General features: G+C 38.9%; 1 long non-coding RNA gene across 1 annotated transcript in view; it reads right to left on the bottom strand.

The window, feature by feature from the left end:
• The window catches only part of LOC132597093 (uncharacterized), a 58,143-nt gene that overhangs the window by 22,861 nt on the left and 19,695 nt on the right, over nt 1–15,587 (bottom strand). Inside the window, exon 2 of the long non-coding RNA XR_009563453.1 lies at nt 352–550. This is a non-coding gene — a long non-coding RNA (uncharacterized lncRNA). The remainder of the gene's footprint in view (nt 1–351; nt 551–15,587) is intronic.

Consider the following 15,587-nt stretch of genomic DNA (forward strand, 5'->3'; position numbering starts at 1 on the left):
ATGTGGAATCTAAAATATGGCACAAATGAACCTATCTACAAAACAGAAACTGACTCACAACCATAAGAGATCAGACTTGTGGTTGCCATGGGGGAGGGAGTTGGGTGAGGGTTGGAGTGGGAGGTTGAGGTTAGTAGATGCCAACTATTACATTTTAGGATGGATAAACAAAAAGGTCCTACTGTATAGCACAGGGAACCATATCCAATCTCCTGGGATAAACCATAATGGAAAAGAATATTAAAAAAGAATGTATATATGTGTAAAACTGAGTCACTTTGCTGTACAGCAGAAATTAGCACAACATTGTAGATCAACTATAGTTCAAAAAAAAAGAGAAAAGAATGGTACCTTATTTTGTTTTGCTGCTGGTGAAGCAGTACAGAACAATTCCACATGTCACTGCACAGATTCTTGAGAAGACAATAAATGTATGTGTCCATTCTGACTGTCTTCAGAGCTGATGTAATGGCCTCAAGAGAACTTTGAAAAATTTGAGAAATCAGTAGTTCCTGCTGGGAGCTGTCCTCATGTAAAGATAGGGAAGAACCTGCAAACACAAGATAGACAAGTGAGAAAACAAGTTTGAAGCTTGTCTTCATGAATTAATTATAAAATGCCTGAAGTAGAAGATCGGCTCTGGTTTGAAAAAGAAAAATGTCCTGCGGTTTAAATCACTGAGCTGTCCGCATGCCATCAGCCTCTGGCAATGATCTCTGAACTCAGTCTTTCTTTTCACAGTCTTTGTGAAATAATGAATCACTTCTCGAAGATGACACGTAGATAAAATAAGAGATGAAGCAACAAAAAAGAAAATAAAACATTTTCTTCCAGGAAAAATGGAACTAGGCACCTTCAAATCTCATAGGCTTTGCTGTAAAAGGTTTTCTTTCTTAAAGCGTATATTTAATTAACTTCTGCCACATGTCCAGGACCAAGATTTAAGAATGAGTTGTGGTCTTGTTTCAAGTGTTTCACTGCTAATGGAATGATTCATAATATAAAGGCTTTATTTTTAACACACTCTCTTCTGAAACATTGTATAGTTAAAACTGCCAGAGGCCAGCTTGATTTTGGTCAGGCAAATTAGATTATGTCCAGCAAGTGTCAGAATGAGCAAAGGATGCCTTAAAGACTATCAGGGAGACCATCTCAGTCTACAGGTAATAATCAATTGATTAGAAACTTCGTTCATGTCATCATGAGGGTCAACGTATCTCTAATTATTATTGCTGTCTACTCGAAAACGAGGGAACTGTATACTTCAGAGCCTGACTTCACCTTCCTTTCCAATGGTAATTAACCTTTGAGGCCTGTTCAGGCTATCTTGAAACTGTCCTTCAAATGGAGATTTGTGTGTAGTAATTTATTGATGTAGACACTCGGGAATAATACCTATAAGGGAGTGAGGGAAGCGACTGACCAGAGGAAGAAGTTGAGCTGCTACTGTTGCAACCAAGGCCTTAGCCTGTCCCACAGGACCTCTGGAGCTGTGAGGATCCTTCCGTGTTGCCTGAATTGAGGCAAAGGAGGCAAGGTCTCAGTATCCCACATTAATCGCTATTAGATGTGGGCTGTCCTCGGGGAGGGGCATACCGTGGGTGAGTCAGCTTCCTTTGGCTGAGGGTAATGCCTGGAAAGGGGCGCAGCTGTGAGCCCTCAGGGCCAACATTCCTCTCATCTGGGGGAATGAGTTCCTTGGTTCTGGGATGGAGAGAGATGGAGGGAGAGTCTGGACGATACATACAGATCCACTGCAAGGTCCTTTATTGAAGAGGTCCCTTAATTAGAGAAGTTTTTTTTCCTGTGATCTAATACCGTGTCTATAACACATTACTCCCAAACTTGCTGGCTTAAAACAACAGACGTCATTTAGTATTGCTCCTGGTTTCTGTGGGTCAGAAATGCCCAAGTGGCTGGGCTGGGAGTGGGTGCTCTGCTTGAGGTGTTTTGTGTGAATGCAGTCAGGTGGTGGCTGAAGCAGTGGGGCTGGCCGGGCACCTCTCTCTCTTCCTGCTATCCTGGGGCCTCCCCTTGTGGTCTCTTTGTCTTTGGCCTCGTTTGGCCTTCCTCACAGCATGGCCACCTGGCACTTCTCACTGACTTGGAGGCTTAGGGCTCCGCAAGTGAGCATCGCAAGAGAGTCTGGAAGACGCCGCATGGCGTCTTCTGACTTAGCCTTAGAAATCATGTGGCACCGGGTCTTCCCCACTGGATTTGTCAGGGGCCCACCTAGTCTCAAGGGGAAGAGACAGGGATCCCACCTCTCGACAGGGAATGACAAGATCTGTGAGAACACAGGATGGGACAGTTTTTGAAAATACAAAAGGCAGTAAAGCTAATATTTTCTGATGGTAATAAATCCAACCAAAAAAGTTTAAAAATAATGGTATAATTCAAATCCTTTGATTTCTAAAATTCTATATATATGCATATAAATTCAATTATTCAAGTATTATGGATCTGCATTAGCAATAAAACACTTGAAGTGTGTAAGTTCAGCCCAGAATAGTCCATCAGTTGTAAGGAACCAGACGTAGACAGACATCAAATCCCGTGTAACTGTCTTCTGTTAAATACTATATATGAGCGTACAGAGACACTAGCTAAACAAAGTTATTCCTGGGTCACAAAAGCCAGCTAAATGAATAAATGCATTCTACATTAGTTTTCATTCATTATCAACATAAATGTTTACCTTTTGTAATGCATAGAGCTCAATAGTCAATCCCCGTTTTTGTGGCGGTGTTAGGACATCATGAGATCAGCACTCATGTTTTCAACACTTGGAACCTCAGTTTTAGACCAATATTTAGAAACACTATCGGCTCCCATATTTTTACTTGGCCAAAGACATGTGGTCCCCACCATGGGAATTTGGACCTCACATTCAGTTCCAAAACTCACATAAACTTTGTTATCAGGAAAATTATGTTAGTTCTAATTAGGATAGACTTTTGGATCCGTTTGGTCAATGCTAATAGGTTTGTTGCTTTGATGTTTATTTGATGTTTCCCAAGAGGAAAACACAAACACCTCTGTGTGATGTAATGTGAAAACCAAAACCCTGTCATCAGGCCTCAGAGTTTTGCTCTTTGGTGATGGGATTCAGACACTTTTTGCATCTCTGTCATTTCATCTGACCTCTCAGTGCCGTTCTAAGTGACCAGGATTATTACCGAACCCTGCTGGACAAACCTATTGAAGCAGCCACACAATCAGCGTTTGTCATGGGGGAACAATAAGATTTCTTTTAGGCTTGGAATCCACCAAATCATGCTTTTCACAATGTCTCAATTGTTTTATTATAATATCTTTTGGTCTGGATAGGAAAGGCTGTTCAGTTTACAACGTGTTGCTATCAAGTGTACAATTTGGATGATAATAAATGAGGTTCCAATCCTTTCATGATGCAGAGCATTTGCGCAGTGCGTGGCAGTGTAATCAATGTTGTTTTCACGCCTTATAGATAAAAGCACTTGATGGAATACTGCTGTTGCAGAATGCCATTGTATTTTGGTGCTTCCACCAAAAAATGAACATGTCTAAAAATAACTTGCAAAAGAAATGATTAAAACCTCAAAGATACAATGTTATCTTAAAGTAGTTAAAGGATGGATAACTGTATGTTTTAAACTATGTCCTAAATTTGGAGATATTAAAAGCAAAGAATTTTCATTGTTGGACAAATATTACATACATTACTCTCTAGGAAGAAGCTTTTCAACTCTTTATCTCTCTGAAGCTAGAGGAACTGGTTGGGAGATAGGCTTGAATATTTGTTTGAAAACCTTCAGAACTATTCTCAGTTCAGTCTCCGTTTGGCCTCAAGTCAGGAGCTCTGACTGGAGTTGGTGTATTGTGTCTCAAAATGCGAAAACACAATAAAGGGTAAGGCTTGAGAACATTTTAAACTGCTGAATATTATCACAGGTGCAAAGAGTAGCATCGACACATATACACTACCAAATGTAAAGTAGATAGCTAGTGGGAAGCAGCCGCATAGCACAGGGAGATCAGCTCTGTGCTCTGTGACCACCTAGAGCGGTGGGATAGGGAGGGTGGGAGGGAGACGCAAGAGGGAGGAGATATGGGGATGTATGTATGCATATGGTTGATTCACTTTGTTGTACAACAGAAACTAGCACAGCACTGTGAAGCAATCATCCTCTAATAAAGATGTCTTAAAAAAAATGCTTTGAATGTTCCCCCTACTACCTTTAAAACTAGCTGAAGGGAGAGAAAAAATGGAAAGGGACAAAACAAAAGGATGGGAAAGAAAGAGGAGGAAAAGTGTTCCCTGCCAACTGGGAAATGGCTTAAGAACTCAACACTCTGTGTGTGTGTGTGTGTGTGTGTGTGTGTGTGTGTGCTGAGTGTGTGAATTTGAGCTTGGTTGTTATTACTCAGGAGGTCATTATAAGGCAGGTTGGTGTGATACTTCTATGCATTTTTATTTTTAATATTGAAGGGAAAAATTCCTCAAGGAGCTTGGATAATAAAGCAGGGGCCATGGCTGTCAGCTCAGGGAATGCAGATCTCTGTCTTCTCAGGTACCTCTTCTGGTCAGCAGTGATGAGGGTCAAGGGTTTCACCATTTTTTTAAGGAAGAACCCCTAAGGGATTCTGGGGAAATATCCTTGAATGGTCTCTCAAAGAAAGAAGGCAGGCAGTTCTACTCTATATTTTTCAACCTCTGTCCTTTGCTCTCCTCAGACTCTCTGAAATTTGTCACTTTTGTCATTTTCCTTTTCAGAAAGTGACAGTTCCCCGGAAATTTTTTCACTCCTCATGATCTCTTGACCTTTCTCTGAGAGGTTGTTTCTCATTTCGCTGCCAGCTTGCTGCATGGCCCTTTATTATTTGCAAGTTTTTCGGGTGAATTCTTTCTTGTGTGAACTTTCTGTACTTCAGGCTGTATTTTACACGGGGGCCAACTCTTACTTGCTAAAGAGAAACTGATAGCTAGGATAAGATAAACTAATAACCTCCTAGGTTTTCCTGCAAGCTCTTGAATTCTACCATTCAGACTTTCATATTTCAAATCTTATGCAAATTTGACTTTGGAGGATTTCTCTTTATGCTTTGTAGGCACATTTACTGAGAAGAAACATGGCTCCACTGACATTATTACAGAAACATCAAACCCTAGAGAATTTGACATTCCCTTTTCTCCTTAATATGTTTTTTTTTCCGTGTGTGTGTGATGTGCAAGTTCAATATTAATAGATGATCAAAACCAGTGGCAGTTATATTTTACCCTTCCTGGTTTGAAGAACCACTTATATAATATAAATGGATAAGATACTAAAAAGGAATCCTTTATTTAGTGATACATTCTAAAATAAGAAGGAAGAAATAATTTGGAGAAAAATGTCTTTGACAGCATGGAATTATTCCTGAAGTTTTAATGATGGAGAAAATATTTTACCAAGTGTTGATTTAAAATAGCTAAATTACCTTATTTGTTGAAATGTAGTCTATTTGGACTTCAAACAAATCACCTGATTCCATCCAAAGTAAATAGTAAAATACACATCCAATATGGAAAATAACCTGGTAATATTATAGAGATACAAGAAAGAGAAGGGAAATGAATCCATCCCTCTTTTTCTTGTTTTAGAAACTTCTGTATAAACCAAGGTAAGCAAAGATGAATCAGAGAAATCCTAGAAATTAATATAGCATTCATGGAAGACAGATTTATTTATAAAACTGCAGTAGTTTAAATATGTTCTAGTAAGTGTAATATCTCTACTTATCCAGTTTGTTATGTATTCTTACCTCTCTAAAATTGCACTATTTCTGAGAGGTTACATCAAAAAAATTTTCCATCATGGAATTTTTCAGATTTTTTGGGTGAGTAAGCAAATTTTTCATCCTCCATTTCCTGCTGTTAAATGAGCAGCGACTGATGAAAAGGTGCTCAGGCTAAGGCCTGTTTTGGGTGGGATGTGTGGGAGGACCCTGTATCTGTTGTAAGAATAAACACACTTACTCCAAAGTAAATGTGGTACAAGGGGCTCCCCCTCTCTATTTTCTTGTATTATTTTTTTTTGAGCTTGGTAAATGTATTAGTTTCCTGTTGCTGCTGTAAGAAGTACCACAAACCTGGTGACGAAAACAACACAGATTTATTCTCTTACTCTTAGTAGGTCAGAAGTCAGAAGTCAGTCCCACTGGGCTAAGCTCAAGGTGTTGGCCAGGCTGTTCCCCTGTGGAGGATTTAAAGGGAGAATCCATTTCCTCACCTTTTTCAGCTTTTAAAGGCTGCCAGCATTCTGTGGCTCATGGCCTCTTCCTCTGTCTTCAGAGCCAGCTGGGTAACATCTCTCTCCTCTGACTCCTGCTTTGGTCCTTACACCTTCTACCTCTGACTTTGACACCCTCTGCATCCCTTTTGTGAGGACCCTTGTGGTTATCTGGCTTACCCAGCTAGTCAGGATAATCTTCCCGTCTCAAGGTCCTTAACTTAATCACACGTGAAAAGTCCATTTTGCTATGTAAGGTTACATATTCACAGGTTCTGGAGATTAGGATGCGAGGAACATCTTTGGGGGGCCATTAGTCTGTACACCCTAGTAAACAAATGCTCTACAGTCCTCAACATTGTTCTAGCCGAGCTGTCTTTTAAACATTAGAACACCAGGATGCCTTAGAGTTAGCAGGTCCTATTCTCATATCTGAGGAGAAACTTATGAAAGGGTAGTGTAAAAGTTTAAACTGCAAGCACTGTTATAATTCTAATATTTATACCACCTTGTCTCACAGGGGCCTCTCTGGTAAACATTTAATTATGAACTTTAGGCTTAGGAACTTAGCTTTTAAACTTATAGCACTGTTTGCAAGAAAGAATGAGAGCAGGAATATGTAGATGCTGCGAAATAAATTTTAGGAGTGCTTTACTTTTTTGGAGTTCTTTTCAGCAAAAACAACGTTTTCCATTATCCATTTATAGTCTGGGCCATTTTGAAAATGACTTGTCAAGTTTTCTAGAGGCTGGTCAATGAGTTTCAAATATTCTTATCGATGGACTAGATTAATTTTTACACTAAGACTTTGTCCAAAAGCATTAAATCAAGATGCAGATACTTCTTCCTTTTTGACCCACCTCCTAGAGAAATGGAAATAAAAACAAAAATAAACAAATGGGACCTAATGAAACTTCAAAGCTTTTGCACAGCAAAGGAAACCATAAACAAGACCAAAAGACAACCCTCAGAATGGGAGAAAATATTTGCAAATGAAGCAACTGACAAAGGATTAATCTCCAAAATTTATAAGCAGCTCATGCAGCTCAATAACAAAAAAACAAACAACCCAATCCAAAAATGGGCAGAAGACCTAAATAGACATTTCTCCAAAGAAGATATACAGACTGCCAACAAACACATGAAAGAATGCTCAACATCATTAATCATTAGAGAAATGCAAATCAAAACTACAATGAGATATCATCTCACACCAGTCAGAATGGCCATCATCAAAAAATCTAGAAACAATAAATGCTGGAGAGGGTGTGGAGAAAAGGGAACACTCTTGCACTGCTGGTGGGAATGTGAATTGGTTCAGCCACTATGGAGAACAGTATGGAGGTTCCTTAAAAAACTACAAATAGAACTACCATATGACCCAGCAATCCCACTACTGGGCATATACCCTGAGAAAACCATAATTCGAAAAGAGTCATGTACCAAAATGTTTATTGCAGCTCTATTTACAATAGTCAGGAGACGGAAACAACCTAAGTGTCCATCATCGGGTGAATGGATAAAGAAGATGTGGCACATATATACAATGGAATATTACTCAGCCATAAAAAGAAACGAAATTGAGCTATTTGTAATGAGGTGGATGGACCTAGAGTCTGTCATACAGAGTGAAGTAAGTCAGAAAGAGAAAGACAAATACCATATGCTAACACATATATATGGAATTTAAGAAAAAAAAATGTCATGAAGAACCTAGGGGTAAGACAGAAATAAAGACACAGACCTACTAGAGAATGGACTTGAGGATATGGGGAGGGGGAAGGGTAAGCTGTGACAAAGTGAGAGAGTGGCATGGACATATATATACTACCAAATGTAAAATAGATAGCTAGTGGGAAGCAGCCGCATAGCACAGGGAGATCAGCTCGGTGCTTTGTGACCACCTAGAGGGGTGGGATAGGGAGGGTGGGAGGGAGGGAGACGCAAGAGGGAAGAGATATGGGAACATATGTATATGTATAACTGATTCACTTTGTTATAAAGCAGAAACTAACACACCATTGTAAAGCAATTATACTCCAATAAAGATGTAAAAAAAATAAAAAATAAAATAAAATAAGAAAATAAAAGATGCAGATACTTCTGTCAACTGTTCTGTTATTACCCAGGTACCACGTTCTGTGCTGATTTTCTATTCCCAAACAGGGGAGCTTTCAATAAAAGGGTACCTTGGAGTGAGATAGGGACAAATGAGCTCCAAAAATGCTGGCAAATAGCAATTAATGACAGACTAGTTGGCAGAGGGCAAAATGAGATGAATTGTCGCAGTCCATGCACTACATCCCAGATCGACTCCCAATACACAAGGTGGTTTCAGAAGTCTGAGGGTCATCTCAGTGGGTCTCAAGAAATACCGTCAGCAATCTCTGCCCCAAAATATCCCACGGGCAAATCTTTATGTGCAACTTTCTAGGTTTTTCATTCATTCCTGGAGCAGACGCCAAACTGGAATCTTATTCTACTGGTGTGGACCTTCACAGCCTGACTATCTATGCATCACAACACAGGCAGCTGCTGAAAAGTTCCAGAGCAAGGGTAGAGACCAGAGCAGCATCTATCAAGTGCTCATGTTTGACATCACCCATTAAGATGCCAAAGATGTCATTCCTCCCACTGAGGGTTTACCACAGTTTTTCTCATAATGAAATAAGTCCTATAAAAGCCTCTTTTAAGATTTTTAAATCCCAATAAATCTGTCTGCACTTCATTTTAATAAAAAATGTTCAAATTAGTCATCAAAATGCCAACAAAACCCAGTCATCATAAATCCTACTTTAAAGGTTATTTAAGGTGAATAAGATTTTTTTTTTTTTTTACCCTTCAGCACGTAAGGCAAGTTAGGGATTTGACTTTCAGGAAGTCATAAACCTATTTTCTTTTTACTAAAGTACCTGTTTTTCTAGAGAAACATGAATATTTTTGAATGTTTATCTATAAGTTATTTCACATAGGTAGTGGTGTTTCTTTTTCAGTTAATCTATGAATTAGATTTTATTTGTTACTGTGGGTGTCTGTTAATTGCTTATGAAAGTGAAAATATTAAATCCATGGCTTTCACATTTTTTTTTTACTGTGCTCCACAGTAAGAAGTGCATTTTATAGTGTAGCCTAAAACATATACATACTATAGATACACACGCTTAACATATTCTTGAAACAAAAGTTTTACGAAAAATAATTTCCCTTCTTGTAGTGGCACTCTATTTTCTACTTTATTCTGTTTCATTAAGAAACTACTTGTTATGACCCTCTAAATTGGTTTCATACCCAGCAATATGAAAAAAACTGTTATTAAATGATATAAAAACCTATTTTATTTTGAGTTAAAAAGAGAAAACATGATCACAGGCAATCCAAATTAATTGCCTGACATTTTCCATCATAAAAAGATTAAAAAGTTAAATTCTTGAATCATGAAGATTATGGTCCACATTTTTGTGGAACTTGTTTTTGTTAAGATATATAGTGACTTTTGGAACAAAGATATTGAGTATCCCAGACTATCAAGATAAATAAGATTTTATAAAAAGCTGTAGACATGGTTCAGCCCTACCTTGTCGATACAATCGACAGTCTGTGTACCTCTTACACACCTGTGGTCACATTTCAGCACATAGAGAACCTCATCAAGGGTGTCAACACAAGATAAATGCCTGTATCTAAAGGGATCAAATGCTAGCCCTTTTTCTTGATCATCTGTAACCCCCTTCCCCACAAAAATGGAGTTACAAGGGTTGAGTGTTTTTATTTTGGAATAATATCAAGATTATCTCCAGCTGGCAGAAGCTTCCAGATGCTCTAAAGGTGCTCTACTGGGTCAGAGGAGAAGGTATTACTAGGAAAGGTAAGGTCTTGCCCGGTGGAGGATGGACTTCCCTTTTTCAGATGAGCTGAATGGTCCTCTAGAAAAGGGCCAAATGACCACCTTGAGAAGTCAAAGCCCAGAAAAGATTAACATGTTTCTCTACACCATAATTCAAACTTGAAACAAGACTAAACTGTAAAGCAGGAATAATAAACCAATCAAATTCTTATTTTTCCATTTGGTCATCACTTTTATGTCTTGAACATATATAACTGTTTCCAGTTTTTCCTCAGACCCTGTGGTGCTTCTGTTTTGGAAGTACCCTAGGCACATCCTCATCATCCTGCCTGTTGCCTGGCCTGGCCACTTCTGGGAAGAGGGAAGTTGTAACCATAGTTGGTGGCTGGTGGTCCATGGGTACTTCTTTTTTTTTTAAATTTTTTAAAAATTTATTTATTTATTTATTTATCTATTTATGGCTGTGTTGGGTCTTTGTTGCTTTGCGTGGGCTTTCTCTAGTTGTGGCAAGTGGGAGCTACTCTTCGTTGCGGTGCGCAGGCTTCTCATTGCGGTGGCTTCTCTTGTTGCAGAGCATGGGCTCTAGGCACGCTGGCTTCAGTAGTTGTGGCACGCAGGCTCAGTCATTGTGGCTCATGGGCTCTAGAGCGCAGGCTCAGTAGTTGTGGTGCATGGGCTTAGCCGCTCCGTGGCACGTGGGATTGTCCCAGACCAGGGTTCAAACCTGTGTCCCCTGCACTGGCAGGCAGATTCTTAGCCACTGAGCCACCAGGGAAGTTCCCGTGGGTATTTCTTAACCATGTATAAAGCACTTTTGCTGGATAGACACATTTTTCTTACTTTACTCCTCCAACACATTTTTACTGAATATAAATAACTTCAATTCATCTTCACTTTTATATTGCCTTAGTTGCTGTTTCTACATGCATTTTGCATCAACCGAAGAGTTTGTTAAGTGGGTGATCTTCACATCCTTTCATAGGAGAAAATACAAAATGAGGCCTGGGATTACCATTTTAAATGGAAGAGCCATAGTTGGAAGAGAAATATCTCCTCAAGGTCCTTGAAGCAGAGTTGATTAGTCACAAAGAGCTAGAGGCAAAATATCTTCCCTCTCTTTGCACTGTTATTGCTGAATTTCTTGACTAGTTTTTAGGTTCTAGGTTTTAAAAGGAAACCCCTATATGCAAAGAAGGAATGACTAAGTAATGGGAGATAACATTTGCTCAGTGTCAGGGACTTCGCATCTGTACTCATTTAACTGGCCCAATAATACCATTTATTTGATCATCAAATAGTCATGGAGCACTTCCTATGTGCCATGTTCTTACACACACACACACACACACACACACACACACACACACACCCCATATACTTTCTATAGGCATATATGTATCTTCCAGTAAGTGCTAGAGGAAACAACAATATATCAAAGTAAGAGATAAAAGGAGTGTGGTAGGCAGGCAAGATCTCTCAATTATAATTACCTCCGACCAGAATCCTAAATAAATGAGGGAAAAGAGCCCTGTACGCATGTGCAAAGCCCTGACGTGGGAGCTGCTTGGCACGTCTAAGGGGAGGTCCACATGTCTGCTGCTGAGGAAGTGAGTAAAGCAAGAGGGAGTCATGGAGATAAGTAGGGGAAGGGGTGGTGGCTGGGGATGTAGTGCACAGAACATACTTATACTAAAAACTATTTTCTGCTTATCTGAAATTCAAACTTAACTCGCTGTCCTGTATTTTTTCCTTGCTCTATCTGGCAACCCTTTTCCTTCTTCCCTCCTTTCTTCCCTCCCTTCCTTTCCTTCCATGTGGTTGTAGTATCCATTTGCCGTACAGTTTGATTCATTTGTTTCAGTTTGCATTCAGTTTTAATTTTACTTTTCCGTCCTTATTGATTTAATTTTATTTTCAAATATGTAGAATATTAACACACTTTCAAAAATCAAAACTGTACAAAATTATGTCCTCAGAGAAGCATCACTCCTTCCTCTATCTCCTCCACTACCACTACCTGTTGGCCACCAACTTCATCACTCTCGGGGTTTATCATTTTTATATGTTTTGTTTTGTTTGTTTTGTAATGATAAGAAAACAGATACATATTTTCTAATTTTCACTTCTTTATTATTCAAATTTTGACATTCTAAATATGTTCTTTTGTACTTTGCTTTTTTCCACTTAATAATATCTCCAGAAAATCACTCTGCATCAGTTCATAGAGATCTTTGTTATTCTTTTTAAATAGCTGTATAGTATTCCACTGTGTGATACAATAGTTTATCCAACTAATGTCCTATGCTTGAACATTTAGGAAGTTTCCAATGTCTTACACTTACAAGTAATACTGCAAATGAACAACCTTTATGCCTATGTATTTTTGTATCAATCCACGTGTATCTTCAGGATAAATTGCTACACGTGGGACTGCAGGATCAACAGTAAATCCATGTGTAATTTTGTTAGCTAATGCCAAATTGCCTCCATAGGGATGATATCATTTTACATTTTGAACAGCAGTATATGAGACAGCCTGTTTCTCCACAGCCTCCCCGAGAGATTGTGTTGTCATGCTTTTGAATTTTTGTCCATCTGATGAGTAAGAAATGGTATCTCAGTGTACTTTTAATATGCACTCTACTTATTATGAAATGGAACATCTTTTTATATGTTCAAGAGACATTTTTAGATTCTTTTTGTGAATCATCTGTTCAGATCTCTCACCTATTTTTTCTATACGCTTTTATTCTCTCAAAAATAATTCATTGTCTCTTAGGGATATTAGCTCTTTATCTAAGATATATGTTGTGAATATTGTCTCAGAGTTTGTCATTTGATTTTGTTCATAATGTTTGAAAGCTGATCAATTTCTGTACTTTATATTCAATTCCATTAATCTGTCTCTCAATTCATGGGCCTGGATATGTTTTGAAGGTAGAGCTGACAGGGTTTGGTGATGGATTTGATGTGGGACATCAGAAAAAGAGGAGTCAGGCATAACTCCAAGATTTTGACCTGAGCTACTAGAATGTTAGAGTTTCCACTTACTGAGGAGAATTCAGGTTTTGTGGGGAATACCAGGCGTTCTGCTTTGGCCATATCAAATCTGAGATGCCCATTAGACCTCCTGGTAGAGATGTGGGGGTACAGATGGCTATGAGCATGTATCTGGGGAAAAGGCAAGAGATAGACATTTAGAGGCAGCCACGTAGAGACAGTATGTAAAACCATAAAACTGCTCGGAGGTTTTAATGAAAACGTTATGTCCATTTTGAGGATATTTTCAGGGTTTAAGTCACTTTTCCAGAGCTGGGCGATGAATCTAGGTCTTATCCTCTGGATTTGTTTGCTAGGGCTGCCATAACAAACACCACAGACTGGGTGGCTTAAACATCAGAAATTTATTGTCTCCTAATTCTAGAGGCTGGAAGTTCAAGATCAAGGTGTTGGCAGGGTTGCTATCTTCTGAGGCCCCTCTCCTTGGCTTGCAGACAGCTGTCTTCTCCCTGTGTCTTCACATTGTCTTTCCTCTGTAACATGTGTGTGTCCTAACCTTTAAAAGGACTCTAGTCATATTGGATTAGAGCCCACCCTAATGACCTCATTTTAAATTAATTACCTCTTTAAAGATTTTATTTCCAAATACAGTCACATTCTAAGGTACTAGAGAAGAGGCTGTCAACATATGAATTTTGTGGGCATACAATTCAGCCCACAATGCTCCTCTTTCCATGACACCAACTTGCTGTATATTTGAGAAGAAACAGGAATGTAGAGTCTGAAAACATATTGTTTCGTAAAGGAATGAAAATGATGATGACTCTAATGCCTGGAAGTTAATATTTCTCCTCTCTTTGGGGGATAGTTATGTGGAGGATATAAACGTGAATGATATTTAATATGAGCCCACTGTCCTCAGATCTGTTCCCAGGGAAAAGGCCTTGTTCTCCCTGGAAAACACGGGATCTGGAAAAGCCCCTGACACAGAAGTTCCAGCAGTAAATTTGGGTCTTGTCTGGGCAGGAGGGAAGTTGGGTGAACATATTTTAGAACTGAGGTTCATGTTTATCTTAGAGAAATCATTCTTTGACCACTAACAAATGTGGATTAATGTAAACCAGAAACATCTCTCAGGTAAAAAAACAATCCCAAACTCTCTACTTTCAGTTAGAAGTAAACTCAAGGAAATTTCTCCTTTTATGTATAGTCTTGAGTTACAGGGGGAAATCAAGAGTCAAGACTTACGAATTTTTGTAGTTAAATCACTAAATATTTGTATATTTTGTAAATACATTATAAAGAGAATACTAAAACTCTCTGGGCTTCGGGAAAGGATTCCATAACTTCTCCAAGTCACCTTTACTTGGAAAGGTCCTAAAAATTCTTTCCTGCACTATTTTGTAATCTGCTTTGGTTATTATTCACTAGACTGCAATGTCCTGGTACAGGAAAACATCTTTATAAATTATTAACTGAAATTCATTGAGATTCTATGGGAGACAAAAGACTTTGAGTTTGCCTTCTAAGAATTTATAGTCATTTCCTAGTTACTTTGTCACTGACATCTGTGTTAATTTCTTTGGAATTAGAATATGTTATCTAACATTTCTACTTCTCAAAATAAATTATATTAACTGAATAGAATTTGCTTGAAGATGTCAGACTTAAGGTTGAACAACTTAAATTTTAGCTATGATAGTCTAACAGAATTTTTTAAAGTATAAGATTGAAGGGTGAGTCAGAGAGAACATTCCAGTTGCCTAGGTTCCTTAGGAAGGTGACACCAGGGTGTTTGGATATGGGCAGCTTAAAAGCTGATGTCATGTGTGGATAACGGATGGGAGAAAGCACAGACACTGCGAGATGAAACAAACAAAATTCACACAAAAATGTAAATGTTGATTTCACCAGTATACCAGTTAATTAAGGTTAACTCACCCTTAAAAATGAGAAAATCTACCCTAGTGAGAACAAAATGTGGAAAAGAGATAACTCCTAAGTGTAGTCACATGTACCACCCCATCTTAATTGGATGGACCCTCCTCTTCAAGAGCTCTGTGCTCTGCCTTGGGCCCAGGTCTCCTACGCAAACATTACCTCCAAAGTGGGTTATTCAGGAGGTCACAGAGGTACACAGTCAAGACGGAACACTTAAAATGTTTACACAACACTGAAACCCTATTTTGGCGTTTCTTCTTTTTTCAGTAAACCAAAGTAGCCTGGGCCTCTCTAGATCGTTGAGAATCCTAACACATACGATTACTTAAAAACACGGCCAGTGAAACAGCCTCACTGGTTGTGGATTCGTACTGTTAGGCACTGCATTCCTTAAATGAAGTGGTTTGGGGCATAAGCCTTCCCAGACCTGAGTCCCTCTCTCCTGTGGGCCTTACGCTGCTTCCAGTCCTCTGCAACTTTATTCTGAGGGACAGTCATGCAGGACTTGGGTCTCCAGATGTTTTTTGTTCCCTTGGTTATGGCTGCTGCCT

The sequence above is a fragment of the Globicephala melas genome, chromosome 3 (assembly GCF_963455315.2).
Source record: "Globicephala melas chromosome 3, mGloMel1.2, whole genome shotgun sequence".
NCBI classification, from domain to species: Eukaryota; Metazoa; Chordata; class Mammalia; order Artiodactyla; family Delphinidae; genus Globicephala; species Globicephala melas.